We start from the raw sequence: 6,198 nt of genomic DNA on the forward strand, positions 1-6,198 counted from the left end.
AAGACAAGAGAGACGCGCGCTAGTACTCGCGCCTAACCCCCTTCTTGCGACAGAAACGGGCAACGGCAATTTGTTTGCAAGCTTCGTTAACGTCGAACATCTTGCGCAATCTGGCCGCCTCTTTTGCGCGGGATTATTTTCTTCGTGAAATATAGTAACATCTGTCTGCATGCTCGAGACTGCATGGGAACTTCATGTTAAGGTTAATATAAATCTCTGCAAGCTATCATTTCCTTATTCTATGAACTAAATAATATTCATGAGCAAAGTAATCGCACTGAAATCATTTTAGATTTGTATGACAAATGATGTTCCTGATGAGCTGGATACATAATTTCAATGTAGGGTAGTTGGAAGAAAGTTGTACAGAGGACCTTGTTCTGTTTCTCTCCGCTCGTTTGTTCGTCTCGATTCGATATTAGACATAGATATTGACGACACAGTTGGTTGGTCTAGATGAGACGCAATATTCTGATATCGTTCGCGTATCGAGCAAGCATGCAGCGCGTTGGTTGAAGTGGCCAGACGGGACAAGTTCTCGGTTAATTACCGTCGAGTCTTACGTATATACGTATATATTTTGCAGAAAGAGGCCGAACACACGGAGATAAACGACAGAGGTTGGCAGAGTTGAAGGAAGAGGAACCGAGTAGAGGAACGTCGGAGAAGAGAAGAGGGAAAGAGAATGAGAGCTGGACCGAGAGAAAGGGGGAAAAGGGAGCACGAGGAGAGGCCGAAGCGGGAGCCAGAGGAGATGACCGAACGAGATGCTCTTTGAGACACTGAGAGCTCCAATAAAGCCGGACCAATTACTGGCTACCGTCCTTTCCCATTCCCTATTGATTTGCATTCAAATAGATGTTATACTCTAAGTAGACGGATCCTAATGGATTATCAGTTCGAGTCATCGCGAGAGCTTCAAAGCTGTACTCGTTCCCTTTCCACAGAGAACCGCCTCCTTTCCAATCCTCCTATATCCACTGTTTCATCCATTTCCTAATGAAACCTCCTCTTGGATTGGCCCTTTTTCTAAACTTACCTAATGATCAACTCGAAACTTATCCCGCTACCGGGTTACACACCAGCCTCCTCCGCTTCTTCAACGGAGAGAGGAATTACTCTGCTCGTTCGAAAAGTAGAAATCGTTTCTCGAGATCTTCTCCAGGTTAAGTAGTTAAAAACAAGCTCCGGAAGAACGTTGAAGCAATTTTTGCATCGTTCGAATCCTTCCGGATGTAGATACATACAAACGATTCGCTGTCTTTCATAATATACCATCGAAAGCACGGATATTCGTTAAAAGACCAGCAATCCACGTAATCGCGAATGATCGTTGTATCGCGCGGTTTTACCAGGAAATAATCGGCTGGCTGGATTATTTGAGCGAAAAACCAGCCAGCTGGTTTAACGATACGAATTTTCAGCTTTATATTCCGGGCATATCTCGAGCATAACGCTGGTAGGAGGAGTGGACAAGCACACTTGTCGAGCGCCATTCTGTGCCGGTGGACCAGAGTAATGAGTTAAAATGAGTTTGGAATAATCGTGGAGTCTGGGTTCGTCCCCTTTCGCCCCTCGCAATGACCAGCGCTAGCAGAGATGTGACCATAGGGTGGAGAAGGAAAGGGCAGAGATAGAGGCGGAGAAAAGAGGGAGAAAAAGGGGCAGAGAGAAAAGCAAGAGCACCAAGTACGGGACGACTTTGTGGGTATACCCTGGTGGTACGTACGTCGGGATAGGACTGGTGGTATGGGATGGGGGCAGTGGTAGAGCGCGTGTCCGGTATCCGGCTCGCTAATTAGCTGCAAGGTGGGATAAAGAGTGGCCGAGTCGAAAACATTAAAGCCAGCAGCCGGGTGGAAGTGTAATGGACGTTGACGTATGGCCGGTATAGCTACCGAGGTCCAACAGTGATGTCGGAGAAGTAGGTACTTGGCAACGACCTTTCATACATACAGGGAGTACCGAAAGTGCTTTGCGTTTCCACGATTCCTTCCGAGATTTCGCTGCTGTCCGATCGTTAATCGCCACCCTCGAGCCAAAATCATTGTGACTGGTTCTTGATTACCCGCCATTTCTAAGGGATGCAACGCGTCATTATTCAGAATTCGCAGAGATATCACACCGTGTAATTTCGTGAAATTAGATAGAACGCCGGATACCAACGATCCTGGCTCGCGTGTAATCTACTACGTTGTTACATTGTAGCGAGCCGCCGCGCTTAACGTAGCATTTTTCTTTTCGTGGACACGATGGTTCCTAGACACGCGTTCCATCCACGATCCATCCCGTGCGTCTGGACCCTTGACCCGGCCGTATCGCCGGGTATTTGCATGATTCGAGAACTCACCGGACATCGAAGAAGCGAGTTTGAGAGTGGCCGATACCCGTGCTGTGTCACGTACATCGATAAAATCGGCGCGGAAAGTTCCGAACGGCAAGATTAAAGGATCCCCTCGGATCTTACCGAGAGGCAAAGGACCTTAGGGACAAGCTCGATCCTCGGACACGTTCGCTGTTTTACATAACACCATACATTGTTAACGGTTACGTCTTTCCTTGATTCTCACGGAACGTACATACGTCAACGATGCGAACGTCGTTTTCCAGTAAGCCTAAGCCAAGCCTCGTCGGCGAGCGGTTAAGAGCTAGAAGAATCAGTGGGGACGCGGGCAACCATCCTGGATTTATCCTGCTAAGCTGACACGGGTTCATCGTTAATTCGCAGCCAGCCGCGTAATATATGAAACACTTGAATCGATGCACCGACGCGACGCGACAGTACTTAGGAGCCTAGCGAGCAGATCGTCGGTGCACGATGTATGTACGCGTTGCAGATCCTCGCGCGTAGGTGTGGGGGATTGCGCGGTCTGATTGCTTTACGATGACATTATTCGCGCTAAATCACGGCACAACGCGTAATAAAGTGCGGAGAGCACGGGGTCAACGATAGGCGGAAGGCTGCCGGGTGGTTCGCGGCGTTTAACGAAAACACGCGGTTCACGAGCGAAGCGGACACCGCGTAGAAACGATCTGCCCTTCGGTTCGTCTTGGAAAATGGGGAGGATGTTTCAGACGTAGCACGTTAGGTAAATCCTCCGCTCAGCCGGACACACTTGATGCACAAATTAAAGCATAAAAAGGGCACCCTTGGCTTCCTGGATACCGAGAGAGGTAGAAAAACGACGGATAGATAGAAAAGAGAGAGCGAGGGTGATGAGTAACGGTAACGGGGGCTAAAGGGGGGTTCACAGGCCGACGAGTGAAAGAGGAGGTCGCGTGTTGGTTGGTTGGTTGACTTCGAACGAGGGGTGGAGAGGATCGGCCGGGCGGTCGGTCGGATAGGTTATACCATCTTTCATGTAATTACTGACATAAAATGCCAGAAGATTTTCGCCCTCTCCTTTCATCCTACTCCACCTACAAACCCCCGGGCTCTCTCGATCACCTTCTCTCTCTTTCCCCTCTCTGAATTTCTCTCCGCTTCATCCACCGTCTCTGTCCAATTTCTCTTGCCCTCTTCTTTCACCTTTTTTACCGCTCCGTTCCTCATTCGCCCCGTGCCCGGTTCTCTCCCGCTTCTCTCACTCGTTCGCGTCTTTTTCTCCTCCGCGGAGTAGAAAATTTTCAATTCCATTCATGTAAATTATTGTAGCGCACCGACTCTCGACATGTGCAACTTGTATTAATGACGCAGTAAAGGAGCAGACGGGCGGAGAGCTGCCCATTAGCGGATGAAAGCGGAGGGCTCTCAGCGCATAGCCCGATAATAGCCCGACTTATACCCACCGAGGCTGTGTAGTTTAGCCCACGTTACGAGTCTGCCGTGCAGAGGCCCTGCCTCTCTGCCCTCTCGCTGCCTATCCCTATCCCCTGGCCACCGCCGCGGCCGTTTGCTCATCCGCGCATCACCTCTTTCCTTATCCTCCTAACAGCTAACACCTACGTATCCCACCACTTTTCCTCTTCCTTCACTTTCTCTCCTTATCTTCGACTTATTTCATTTCCTCTTTTCTAACCCTTCTGCCTACTCCTCGAAACATCCCGATACGATTCCCTTCTAAGATTCGTACGAAGATACCCTATTCTTTCCGCGCCAAGCTCGTTAACGTTTACGACCAATTTCTTTCTCTTCGCATTAAGCGACACGACTCTTCCTCTGTCCAGATTAACGCCGATTAGTTCTTCGAACAACATTCTTCAAACATAACCCGCATGTTCCGTGTTGTAACTCATATTGCCGTTAAATTTTCCTTGTATAAACAATCGGCACGGTGTTACGAGCGGCACGATATCGAGCACGCTCGCGAAGAATGTAGGCAGCTGCAAAGTGGACGGACCACGTCTCGAGTAAAATCCGTGGCACAGCGGCCAATTGCTGTCAGGATACAGCATTATCGAGCCACGTGGGAGTGGATTTTTCTTGCTGGCGATAACGCCACAGTGATATCGAGAGTGCACCGTATCTGTAGGGACAAACTCGTCTCGATTTTCACGAGCGTTCTCCGCTCGTAGCGGCTGTGTGTATCGGTGCGCACGCGGAACGATGCCGGCCGACGATCGGGTAAATTTAAACCGATGCAGGTGATACCGTTACCGTGCTACTGCTGCTGGCGATATAGTCGTTGCTACTGAAACCGCACTGCACTCTTGGCGGCTCGCACGCTCGTGCAGCTCCTTTTCTTTCTTCCCTTTTATTTTATTTTTTTTTTTTTTTTCACGCGCGACGAATACGGGCCCCGTTATCGCGCCTCGGCTCCTCCGCGATGTAATGTTACAATTTGTCTTCCCGACGTACTCCCACTTGCCGTTCCGTACGGGCTCGTTTATCCGCCGCGGGATAATTGAGTATCGACGCCAGTTAATAAATCGTTCCAACGCGTTCTTTCAACGCTCCAGCACCGAGGTGTTCGGCTGGGACGCGAGCTACGGCCCGTGGTGGCCTCTAACGAGATCTCGTATCGATGCTGCCCGGCTATTAGAACGACGAGCACTCGCAGTTTACAAGGTTTTCTAAGGATATCGATGGATTTCGTCGATGTCGCGCGAAGGAATTCAGTGGAAAAGGGGAACAAGGCTTCACTTGGGCGTCGCATGTATATTATCCGTATACATATTCCCCGCACGCTCGTAAATATCTACGCGTCCATGTATTTCGATGTAATAACGTTCGAATATTTTTCTGTCAGACGATATTTGCTTAAGGCTACGAGTATATTGACGAGTTATGAAGAGTGAACGTTGCTTTCTTAGTCGCGGAGATGCTAACATTAGTTAGAGTTAATCTGATAGTACGGAATAAGTTTGTAGAAAAGAAGAAGACAAGCAACATGGTTTACGATTCGATTCGTTTCGAGCGAGAAGTTCAGGCAATTGCAACAATCACGAATCGCTTTCATCAATGTACATGAAGGTATGCAAACGCGTTTATTAGAAACACTATGACCATCTCTTGCCAATATACTCGATTGCCTAAGGTTTTATTTCTTCCTGCGAAACAACGTTCCACGTATGAACGTCCTATTTGTTACGTTCTTACGTATTGTTATACTATAATCATATTCTTTCTGCCGAAAGAGAAATCGTAAAGGGATGAAAATGCGTGTATTTACATTTTCCCGATTTTATAAATAGAGACAAAGCACGGACTGTAGGAGTGGTAAAGGCACTCTAGATGAATCCAAGGGGTGTGCAAAAGATTAAAAATGAGATATTCCAGGCTTTCCTTTACCGTCGCGTCCTGCACTTTGTACTCTCTCGGTGACGGTCGGCAAGCTCCTCTGTCCGTATCCTTCTCGTCCTTCTTTTTCGCATTCTGCTTCCTCGCGATCACCGGCCAAGATTCGAATCTCATTTCAGCGGACGCGAGACATCCTCGTGGCTCGTTAGGGCTCGTTTCGAGTTGCGATCTCGCAGGTGGAAAACGTGAAGAATCGATCCATTTGCTTGGAATCGCAGCTTCGCAAGCTTCCATTTCTCCGTTTGCAAACGGAAAGAATTCCAACTGAAATTCCTGCTCGACCGTCAACCGATAAGGGTACGCGATCTTATCTTTTGGTCCTCGATCGACTACGCCGCCGTTCACCGTTCAAATTCGATCGATCGATCGATTCAACCAGCGTTCGTCCAACGATTGTTTCAGGTACACGCGACGTAAACGTGTCCCAACGGTACCGCGAACGTGGTCCCGTGTCAAGA

Source organism: Osmia lignaria, chromosome 10, assembly GCF_051020975.1.
Source record: "Osmia lignaria lignaria isolate PbOS001 chromosome 10, iyOsmLign1, whole genome shotgun sequence".
NCBI classification, from domain to species: domain Eukaryota; kingdom Metazoa; phylum Arthropoda; class Insecta; order Hymenoptera; family Megachilidae; genus Osmia; species Osmia lignaria.